Genomic DNA, 12,001 nt, shown 5'->3' with positions numbered 1-12,001 from the left:
ATCAAGGGGAACAGTGGGCAGCCCTGTCTTGTACCTCTCGCCAGAGGGAAGGCCTCCGACTCCATCCCGTTGGCAACTACCTTGGCCGTAGGGGCTGAGTACAGTGCCGACATCCATGCCAACCATCTCCGGCCCATCCCTACCGCCAAAAGGACCTCCCCCATGAATGCCCAGCTAACCCTATCGAAGGCCTTTTCTGCGTCTAAAGCCAGCATTAGGACTCCCTCGTCCCGGGTCATCCTTGAGTTTAACACGTGGAGAGTTTTGTGCATGCTGTCAGAGGCTTGCCTGTTAAGTATGAAGCCCGCCTGATCCGGGTGGACCAGACGGGGTAGGCATTTCTCTAGGCGGGTTGCCAGAACACTGGCGAAAATCTTGGCATCAAGGTTCAGGAGTGAAATGGGTCTGTATGAGCCGCACTCTGCCAGGTCTTTACCCGGTTTAGGGATTACTGTGATGAGGGCCTGCAGGAAAGTGGGCGGAATCGTGTCCTGATTTCTAATTTGGTTGAACAGTTTGTCTAGGGGCTCCATAAGTGTGGGCTGAAACTGTTTGTAGAAGTCAGCCGTGTACAGAAGGGGCCTTTCCCACTTTTAATCTCTTGATGGCTGCTTCGACCTCCTCCACTGCTATGTCCCCCTCCAGTTCCTGTAGTTCCACCTCGGACAACCGGGGTAGTGGGTGCTCCCTCAAGTATGCCCGCATCTCCTCCACTGATTCCCTCTCCTGCTTTGTATAGAGTTCCCTATAGAAGTCGGCGAAGGAGTCGACTATTTCTTCTTTTTTGTTGCGCCTGTTGTCTCCCCCATCCCTGATGGGCCCGACCCTCCTCTCCAGTCTGCATCCCCTAGCTCTACATGCCAACAGCGTCCCCACCTTGTCTCCCCTTTCATAGTACCTCTGCCGCGTGTATCTCATTTTCTTAACCACCTCCCTTATGAGGACTGTGTGCAGTGTTTGTCTCTTCTCTCTCATTTCCGCCAGAAGGGATTCCCTGTTTTCCCCATCCTGGTTGAGCCTAGCCCGTTGGGCCTTCACCTCTGCTCGCATCTTGTGTTCAATGAGTCCTCTCTCCCGTTTACTTCTAGCGCCCTCAGTCATGAGGAGACCACGGAAGGTGGCCTTTGCTGCCTCCCACACAGTCACCATATCCGTTTCTCAGTTATTGTTTGTTTCGAAGTATGCCTTCATTTCATTTCTTAAGAAATCCTTGAACACTGGGTCCCTCAGGAGTGTATCATTACAACGCCAGCGTGACGATCTGGGGGACAGGAGCAGCAACCAGTTTGCCACTAGTAGCTCGTGGTCGGACCATGTTATTGCTTCAACCCTTCGGGCCGTGGCCGCCCCACCCCCCGCCTCTGAGGTCAAGAGCAAGTCAATTCTTGTGTAAGTGTAGTGGGGGGGGGAGAAGAAGGTGTATCCCCTGGGCCCGGGTGCGCCGAACGCCAGACGTCTATCCAGTAGTGTTCTTTTAGGAGGGTCTGCAGTGCTAGGCTGTCTTTAGTGATCCCTTCTGCCCCACCCCTCTCGCTGTCCACCAGTCGAATTTGGGGTGCTTAATGAGATTAAAGTCAACCCCAGTATCATGGCGCCCTCTGCCCACTCATCCATTACCCCTAGGATCTGAGTCAAGAACCGTATCTGGCCTGAGTTGGGTGCATAAAGGGTGGCCAAAGTGACACGTTCGCCTTCGCAGGTGCCCTTGATCCCCAGGCACCTCTCCCCAAAGCCTCTCTTGGTTTCTATGTTTGAGAGATGGAATAATTTATTCAGGAGAATCCCCACCCCTTCCTTCTTTGAGCTTCTATGGGAGGCCCAGAAGTTGGACCCGATTTCCTTTCCTCTGATGGGTGATTCTTTCCCTTGTTTATAATGGGTTTCCTGTAGGAAGAGCACCATTAGTTGTTGTTTGCGGAACATGTTGCTAGTCAGTGATCTTTTATTTTGGGAGTTTAGGCCCTTGATATTTAGTGTGCCTATCTTGCCTTCAACCATGGTCATCTTTAGAGTCTTCTTCTTTTTGCTCCTTGGTGTAGTTCAGATGTGGGGCCCATTGCAAAGCGCGAGACTCTGTATCGATCAGGCTAGTCCCCCCCCCTTGATCCCTCTTGGTGTCTCCGTCGTACCCTTTTCATTTGTCCTTCCCCGCCCTCCCACCCTGACCTGGTACCCCCCCATGCCCTCCCCCACCCATTCCCCTGCATATCAAGGCGTTCCTCCACGTCCCCCAACGGACGTCAGGATTGGTCAACGAACCACCAAGGACTCTAACCCCAGGCCCGGGTATTTCAATTATTTGGGAATCCCATTTCCTTCATTTTATGTTGGATGACTCCACGCAAACCTTGGCTCAAGTGTCCGAGGTGGGATCTCAGAACCGTGGTCCCCCACCTCTGCCTGTGCCCTCGAACTTGGGCCCCATGTGCGGGTCCACTTAACAATGTTGTTAACATTTAGCAAACATCAACCAGCCCTGTAACCTTGCGGGCCAAACACTGCGCCAACGTGGCACGTAACCGTAATGCCTCCGGACTCCGGCCCTCAGCTCCAGCAGTGACACCGCCTGGTGTCGATGAACATAGGAGAGTTTCCTCCGCATCCGAAGAGGTGGTGTTGTTGTCACTTCAGGTGGCCCTCAGAGGTCGTTGATGGGTGTCTGTTTTTTTTAAACTTGCGGGCCCCCTTAACCTTAGCTTTGCTGCTGAGCTTCTCCAGTCTGTCAGGGCCCCGTGGGGGGTCCCGGGCTTCTCCTTCTCAGCCACCGGAGTAGCCGGCGCGGTCGCCCACTAGGTCATCCATGACCCGTTGGATGTCCTCCTCCGACACCAAGTGGTGTCTCTCTCCCAACCATTCAAATGCCAGGTAGAAGGGGTGGCCCCAGCGGTATCTGACCCCCTTTCCCTGGAGCCATCTAGTAAGGGTGCCACATTTCTCTCTCATTAACAGGGTGAGGGCTGAAAGGTCCTGAAAAATAGCCACCTTGGATTCTCCATATTGAATGCTGCCGAGGTTCCTCGCTTTCTCTAGGATCTTGGCTTTGTCTTTGTAGTAGTGTAGCCGAGCCAGCACCGAGCGTGGGCCTCTGCCCCCTCCACCTGCCCGGTGAACCCTGCCGAATTTGATCTCGCTGTCGGCCTCCGCCCCTATGACAATCCTTATGATGTTGTGTACCTTGCCCTCTAGGCCTTGTGTGCTTTCACCCTCGGCTTCTGCTAGTCCAAAAATACGCAGGTTGTTTCTCCTCTCCCTGTTTTCCATGTCATCCACCTTGAGCCGAAGTTCTTCTTCACGCCGTTGCATTTCTTGGAATCTGGCTTCCATTTGAGTCTCCAGGAGTGCTGTGGAAAGCTGGTTGTTTTCGACTCCCTCCATTTGGTCCTCTAAGGTGGTGACTTTGGTTGTGAGGTCGGCCAGCTTGGCACCCATATCGGTCCTTATCCCACGGATCTCTTCCAGGATCATCTGAATGTTGTTCTGGATGGCGCCCAGGTCGGGAGGCGGGGTGGATAGGCCCCCGGACGCCATGTTGCTCTCGCTGGCCACAAATTGAAATTTAGAAAGGGTCTCTTTCCAGCTCATGGGGCGCCTTTTCCAATAAGCTGTTATTAGTGTTCGCTGTTTAGCCTGCGGCCGTGTTGGGACCCACCAGGGTGAGGGGAGGGTGGAAGTGCGTTGTTCGCAGTTATTGGCACCGGGGGTGAGTCTGATTTGCCTGGAGCGGACAGGTGCCCCTGTGGTGGTGATCTCTGGGTTCCTCAGCAGGGGGGCTCTGGGTTCGAGACGGTGGCAGCGGCGCGGCTCAACGCCCTTGGGTGTGGGGCGCACCCTGGGTGGCTGACCGAGGGTCAAACGTGAGTAGTGTCCTCTATGGTACACCTCGCAGCCAAGCCTCTCTGAGTAGCACTCCCCCAGGGGTCCAAGTCCTGAGGAGGTGAATATGGGCATATTGGCCCAGGGGGCCCCTCACCTGTAGCGTGTAGCATCCTGTGTCCTCCTGTTGGATCGAGGGCGTGCTCCCGCGACGGCCCAGACTGGGGTGGGGGGGTGAGGCCTCCTTGGCTTCCTGTACTGCAGTGTCACCACAGCCTGTGAGTGGGTTGTGTGGCGAGGTGCCTCCGGCCTTCCTGAGTTGGTGGGGGGTCCGCGTTTGGTGCTCCAGATGCCCCCTTTCAGTGTTCACAGCAGAGGGGAGGTGGGGGCGCGCTCCCGCGTCAGCCCCCCGGCCCTCCTGTCCGCCTGGCAGCAAGGACCGGGTGCGCACTACTCAATGTTATCCCCCGCGTGCGCGGCTTGTGGGCCCGCGAGACGGGCAGAGGCGTTGGACTCACACCTCATGGGGCCGCGCTGCCACGGTCTCAAGGGGCCCACCCAAGGTGGTAGGGGTTCCGTGTTTGGTGCCCCAGATGCCCCCTTTTAATGTTCACCTCAGGAGGGCGGTGGGGGGCACGCTCCTGCGTCGGCCCCCGGTGTTCCTGTCGGCCTGATGGCAAGGATGGGGCGGGCACCACCCAGTGTTGGCCTCAGCGTCGCAGCTATTGAGCCCTCGAGACGGGCGGAGGCGCTGGGCTCCTGTCCCACGGGGCCGCGCGACCGCGGTCTCACGGGGCCTGCCCGGGAGTCCGGGGCACGGGGCTTCGGTGTCCTCAAAGCCGTCCGCTTTCCCACTGCGTTTCTCTGCCACAGCCTCCTCCTCCCTTAGGGCAGGTTCCTACGTCGATGCGGCGGTGTGCTCCCTGGTACCCGCGTATAGCACGGCTTCCGCGGCTTCCTCCGGCGCGTCGCTCGAGGTCGTGGGGGAAGGGCCGCAAAATCTTTTGGGCGGCTGAACTCGGCACAGGAGTGTCGGTGAAGCTCCGGCGTTGGGCCCAGTGGGGGGGCCACAGGTTTCCAAGGCATTAACTGGGGGTCGTGTGCCTGATGGGGCCCTTGCTCTATCTCGTTTCTGCAGATTACCCGAGGCTGGGTACGGAGCTCGTAGCTCAGGCAGCCATCTTTCCTGCGCCCCCTGGTGGCCTCAGACCCAGTCCTTTTGATATTTGGGCTGCAACAAAGAGATGAGCATTGGGAAAAACTCCCGGACCTGACACACTCTCTATTACTGGCAGCTAGAGCCGCTAGAGCCAGAACATGGAAGAGGGCCGCCCTCCCCACAAGGAGAGAATGGGTGGCAGTGGCCAAGGACATCTATTTTATTGAAAGACTCACGGCAGCGATACAGGGCTCTAGTGCACAGATAGAAACTGATTGGCTCCAATTCATGGAGGCGTTTGTCAACACAGAGGAAGCGACCTGAACTTCACACGGGCTCCCGACCTGGCCCATAACTTGCTAAAGTACAGAATATAATGCCATTGATATAGGGAAGTTGGCTTGGTTCCAACTTTCTGCAGCCTGGTCGGAGCTACCCACAGAGATTCACCACGGTCAGGAGGGGCCTGTGTCCCGAGACAATGTTTTTGGGGGGCGGGAGGTGGGGGGGGGTGAATACATCGGGGAATGGGGGCTTCCTTGTATTGTTCATGTGGGCTTTTGCCCAAAGTTGTTGACTATAATGTGCCCCCTGTTTTTCTTAAAAATCAATAAAATTGAATTAAAAAAAAAATAAGACAAATAACAATACAACATCAAGATCCAAGCGAGAAATCGACAACTAATAACCGCTAATGTAAACTAAAAGGACAAACAAAATAGAATGAGGAAAGTAGATCAATGCAGTGAAATCGATAAAAAGACTAAATTGTACGAAAACAGTAATTGCGGATTAAATTGATGAAATGGATGTAATGATTGCAATGGACAAATGAACAAAATGAACGAAGTGAATAAAGAGAAGACAATGGAAAGATGAATACAGGAGACTGATGAGTACACAGACAGATTACATGGAATGTATGAGTGCATGGCATAAATGGAAAGTACAGAATAGACGATTCAAGTACATGAGACGGCTGTAGTGAATGAAACAGATAGAGAGCACGGAACAGATCCAGTGCGTATGGCAAGTGACATGGCCTGAACCGATAATGCATAATGTATGAACAAAGTGAGTAGAGCGGACGAAATCGGTAGAATGGCTGAAGCGCGTGGAACGGATGAGTGCGCTGAGCGGATGAGTGTGTAGGTCGGATGAGTGCGTAGATCGGATGAGTGTGTAGATCGGATGAGTGTGTAGAGCGGATGAGTATGTAGAGCGGAGGAGTGTGTGGAACAGATGGGTGTGTAGATCGGATGAGTGTGTAGATCGGACAAATGCGTAGAGCGGAAGGGTGCTTAGAGCGGATGAATGCATAGAGAGGACGATTGCGTAGAGCGGACGAGTGTGTAGAGCAGATGACTGTATAGAGCGGATGAGTGTGTAGAGCGGATGAGTGCGTAAGAGCGGAGGAGTGTGTAGACCTGCAGGAGTGCATAGAGCTGATGAATGTGTAGAACGGATGAGTGTATAAAGCGGATGAGTGTGTAGAGCGGACGGATGCGTAGAGCGGAATGGTGCTTAGAGCGGACGATTGCGTAGAGCGGATGAGTGTGTAGAGCAGATGACTGTATAGAAGGGATGAACGTGAAGAGCGGATGAGTGCGTAAGAGCAGAGGAGTGTGTAGACCTACAGGAGTGCATAGAGCAGATGAATGTGTAGAGCGGATGAGTGTATAGAGCGGATGAGTATATAGAGCAGATGAATGTATAGAGCGGATGAGTGTATTGATCGGATGAGTGTATAGAGCGGATGAGTGCGTAAGAGCGAAGAACTGTGTAGAGCAGAGGAGTGCAAATAGCAGATGAGTGCGTGGAAAGGACGAGTGCATAGAGCGGATGAGTGCGTGGAGCAGATGAGTGAGTGGAGCGGATGAGTGTGTGGAGCGGATGAGTGCGTGGAGCGGTAGAGCGGATGGGTGCATAGAGCGAAGGTGTGAGTAGAGCGGATGAGTGCGCTGAGCAGATGAATACATTGAGCAGATGGGTGTCTAGAGCGGATGAGTGCTTGGAGCGGAAGGGTGCTTTGAGCGGACGATTGTGTAGAGAAGATGTGTAGAGCGGACGAGTGTGTAGAGCGGACGAGTGTATAGAGCGGACGAGTGTGTAAAGCGGACGAGTGTGTAAAGCGGACGAGTGTGTAAGAGCGGACGAGTGTGTAAGAGCAGACGAGTGCGCAGAATGGATGGGTGTGCAGAGCGGACGAGTGTGCAGAACGGATGAGTGTGCAGAGGGGACGATTGTGCAGAGCGGACGAATGTGTAGAGCGGGCGAGTGTGTAAAAACAGAGGAATGTGTAAGAACGGAGGAATGTGCAGAGCGGATGAGTGTGTAAGAGCGGATGAGTGCGTAAGAGCCGACGAATGTGTAGAGCGGGCGAGTGTGTAAAAACAGAGGAATGTGTAAGAACGGAGGAATGTGCAGAGCGGATGAGTGTGTAGAGCGGGTGAGTGCGTAGAGTGGGCGAGTGCGTAGAGAGGGTGAGTGCGTAGAGCGGGTGAGAGAGTAGAGCGGGTGAGTGAGTAGAGCAGGTGAGTGCGCAGAAAGAACAACTGCTTGGAGCGGTTGAATGCGCCTCAAGCGGACGAGTGCCTAGAGCGGACGAGTGCCTAGAGCGGACGAGTGCCTAGAACGGATGAGAGCCTATAGCGGACGAGTGCCTAGAGCAGATGAGTGCGTGAATGATGGAACAGGGAAGCATGTGGATAGAACGAGTGAAATATGTGGATAGAACGGGTGAAATATGTGCATGGAACGGGTGAAGTATGTGGATGGAATGGATGAAGTACGTGGAAGGTACTGGTGTAATATGTGAAAGGTACGGGTGAAATATGTGGATGGAGTGCCTAAATCAACTTGGAATACACGGACCGGATCGGAGTACATGGAACAGATTAGAGTGCATGGAACGAATTTGAGAGCGAATTCGAGAGCATGGAACGGGTTGGAGTGCGTGAAATGGATTGGAGTGCGTGGAACGGATTGGAGTGCGTGGAACGGATTGGAGTGCGTGGAACGGATTGGAGTGCATGGAACGGATTGGAGTCCATGGAACAGATTGGAGCACATAGAATTATTCGACATACATGGAATGGTTTAGAGTGCATAGAACGTTTGAAAGAGCATATAAACCATCATATCACATCACCACGCTTACTCACTTCCCTACACCACCACTCAACTAGAACACAGAGATACTATGACACCATTCGGTATAGCTGTTCTCATACCAACATCCGCCTCATACTCCCCATCACTCTAACTAAACCCTGCTGGTTACACACCCTCCAGCCAGGCGTTCTCCTCAGGCCTAACGCAGCCAGAATCGGTCTGGATAAACTTGCCAGAACTAACACATACTCCTGATCTCTCAACCACCACACCTAATGCTAAGAAGCAGCTACTACACGAATGCCACACCAGCTGCACACATATACGGTGCTCACACGCACCTTTGACTCGCTCTACTCTCTCTACTGACTTGAACTTCGGTTCCCGAGGGCGTTCAACCTACCAGCGCCTTGAGACTATACCAATGGTACATAAGGCGCTATATAAATGCAAAGTAACATAACATAACAGTGGATCGGACCATCTGAAGCCTTCTGTAAGGCCCTTTGCAGGCTGATGCCAGTCCCACATTGCTCTGTCTGCAGGAGGTAGGGTTGTCCATGAAAAAGTCAAATGCGAAATGTCTGAGGGAGAAAAAAATGAAAGTTATTTGAATGCAAATGACTTTTGTTTTTTTTCTCCCCTCGACATTTCTGGCTACCTGCTCCCACCCACCCCCTTACTTACCTTTTGGCGGCACACTTTGCTGTGTGCCACCAACTCTGTCACTGTCTCCCTGTGACTTCCGTGGATGGGAACCGGCACTGAAGGGTTCTTTTTTTAAAAACTTCTTTTAGGAGTAGGGGACACCCCGCAAACCGTGCTTCCCTTGTTCACTATAATAGTAATGAATGGTTGAATTGTTCGAAATTCTAATAATTCTACGATTCGTTAAAAGAAATCAGACCTTTTATACGGATAGCATGTGTGTGACCTAGGAAAATCCAAGACGGTGAAACCCCTCTCTTGGTTGTACCTTCTCCCCTACCCAGACCCAGTCATTACCCCACAGGTGGGACATCCCCATTGTGCTGGCGGAGGTTTCTTTGAAGCACTAGTCCCACCTGGCCCCCTTGCATCAGAGTCTGTTCCACTGGGAAGGTGTTAAGCCTTCACAGCAAAGAACAAAGGGAGCTCTAGGGCTGGACTTAACATCCTCCAAACCAGAGACCGTGATAGACACAACTCTGACAGTTGCAAGGGCCAATGGAATATCCAGTTGACAGAAAGACATCAAATGGGCATTGGCTTTACAAATTCATCTATTTCAAGCCTGATATAGTTTTATATTTTTTATCAATCTGCAATGAAGCCAATTAACAGATGAACTATTTACTTACTTTCAAAGTGATTTCTGGTTTTATTCCATAAAACACCAAGACGAAAATTAGAATAGCATTGTTTCTAGACATGACAGTAAGAAACATTTCGATATAGTCAGGAATGTATCATTCCATTTCTAGGCTCCTATCACATATACAACAGGATTGCCAACCAAAAATGGGTGTATACCTTTTAGTGGACAAATTGGCTGGGGCACTTTTGAAAAAGTGTCACCAAGTACTGCTAAAGATGAATATACATTTGTCAGACTGTAATTCCACACCCTACATTTCCTCACCCTATAATACTGGATTGAATAAGGTGAGATGTGTCATTAGACAGTTATAAGTTGTGAAAGTGTTCCTGAGTGTCAATTAGGCTTTTAAAAGGAAACTTATATGAGAAACGGCTGATCAATTACTGTATTTGCCAATTTCTGGCTGTGAATACTTCTATATTAGGTACTGTTTAGCCTAGAAAATGCTGGAATGGCAATTTTGTATATATTTTTTTTTTGCATTTGGTTTCATCAAACCTTTACAATTTTAGACAGTAAGAAATACAACAAAGAAAATGGATCAATTCATAATAAAACTTCAAAGGAAAAAACTGAGAAAAAAGAAAATCCCATTAACAAATAACAATTCTTAGTGAGAAAAAAAAGATAGATGTAAGCATAACAAGGAATAAATATAACCTTGTACAATCCTCAGTCAGTTAATCAAAATTAGGGCTCTTCTAAATCAGTCATAGAAGGATTCTATAAAAAACCATTCATTAATAATTAAAATGCAGTTCCTAGAATACAGTTTGGAATGTATACCAATAGAAGTTTCAAACATTAAACCACAGGTCCAATAGGATGGCCTATATTATTAGATATCATTGGCATATCCTACTCTAGCTTAATACTCTTCAAAAAGCCAGAGAGGGCCAATCCTTCGTGTACATTCTGGATCGATAAGCAGCGTTTCCATATAGTATCAGTAAAATAATGAGCGTAGTGATGCTCTAGAGTACCAAAATAGGCATTCCTTAGATCCTTTAATTTCACACACTCGAGGACTAAATGCTTGGCAGTCTCATTACTAGCATTACAGAATATACAATTAGTATCACCCGGGAGTATTTGTTTCCTTCTCAGCATAATTTGGTTTGTTGGTGAGATGTTCCATCGGAACCTGAGCAAAATCCCCTGATAATGGCGATTAGGAAATTGCTGTAGGATTTTGGAGAGGTTTCCTGCTTTTTTTTTTTTTTCTCCATGGGCCAGATGGCTCATTGAGCTATAGGGATGGAATGACTCTGTTGTTCCAATCCAATCCTGCTCTAATAGGCGTTTCTTAATTAAATTTGGATTAACAAACAATGTTTCCAGATTCGAGTGAGTATTTTGCAAAATAATTTCACAGTTATTTTTAAATGATTGAAGAAATATGTTTCATTCAGTATTATAACCTATCAGTTCATATAACGAATTTGGGAGGGGAGCCATAATCTTTGCGTAGAGAGTTAGCATTCTCCATTGCACTTGCTGGAATGCCAATTGTCAATGTCCAACAGAAAGTATAGATTTGGGGCATCATCATGAGTTGGGCTGTATTCCCAGCTGTAATACCGCCGACTGTAATAGCCCTAGCGCCGACCGGTCCGGTGGTATTACCACCGGATCACGGGTTGGGCCTTTACGGTAAATCCCCATTCCTGAATGGGTCCATTGGATCCAATGGGGAATTTTCGGTGCTAATACTGCGGGCTAATACAGCCGGCTGTAATACAGCCGAAAACAGGGATTTTCACCTCCAGAAAAAAGCTGGAGGTAAAACAGCCGATTTAACGCCCAACTCGTGATAGGGCCAGCCCTTAAATGCAGCGGTAATACCGTTACCACCACATTTAAGGGCTACAGCCCAACCCGTGATGAGGCCCTTGGTGTCTTATATATGAACGTTGGAAAGCTCAATTATGCACCCAATAGCTGGTAGGCCCATCTCGGTGCAAATTCACCAACACCAGTTTTTGAAACACAGAGCACTGTCTGAAAGTGAGACAGTTTAGCAGACCTGAATTTCATGGCAGAAACTATTGACTAGAGCCCCTACATTTGTTTTAAAAGTCTTGGATATTCTCTGTAGCAGATAGAAATCCATCACAATGAGAAAGTGATCAACATGGGGAGCTGGATAAAATATTACTAAAATAATACATTAAAAACACAGGATGGTATTAGGAATGGGGTGACTGTTATCCATATAGTGTGACCTTTTGTTCCATATATCCACATTAATCAGCAAGTTTCAGTTTGCTTCCTTCTTGGAACCGCTTCACTTGGTTTCTTCTGCTCTTGCGGCTTCCACTTCACCCGTCTGCTTCGTTCTGGGCTCCGGTAAGTAAAGTGTTGCTCGCTGTCATCCACGAACGCCCAGGATTTTCACAGTGTGTCCCCCCCATGCAGCAGGCCTCTTCCTTCTTTGCTGGTGAGTCACCTGGCTCCACCACGCCGGTAACTGCACTTTTGGATTCTTCAACTTCACGGAAAGAGACCGCTCTCTCCCGCCAGCAGCAGACATCCATTCCTTGCTTCAATTGCCA

This window comes from Ambystoma mexicanum, chromosome 12 (assembly GCF_040938575.1).
Source record: "Ambystoma mexicanum isolate Mex_15411 chromosome 12, UKY_AmexF1_1, whole genome shotgun sequence".
Classification (NCBI taxonomy): Eukaryota; Metazoa; Chordata; class Amphibia; order Caudata; family Ambystomatidae; genus Ambystoma; species Ambystoma mexicanum.
The sequence above is the reverse complement of the archived record's forward strand: the minus strand, read 5'-3'. Positions refer to the sequence as shown.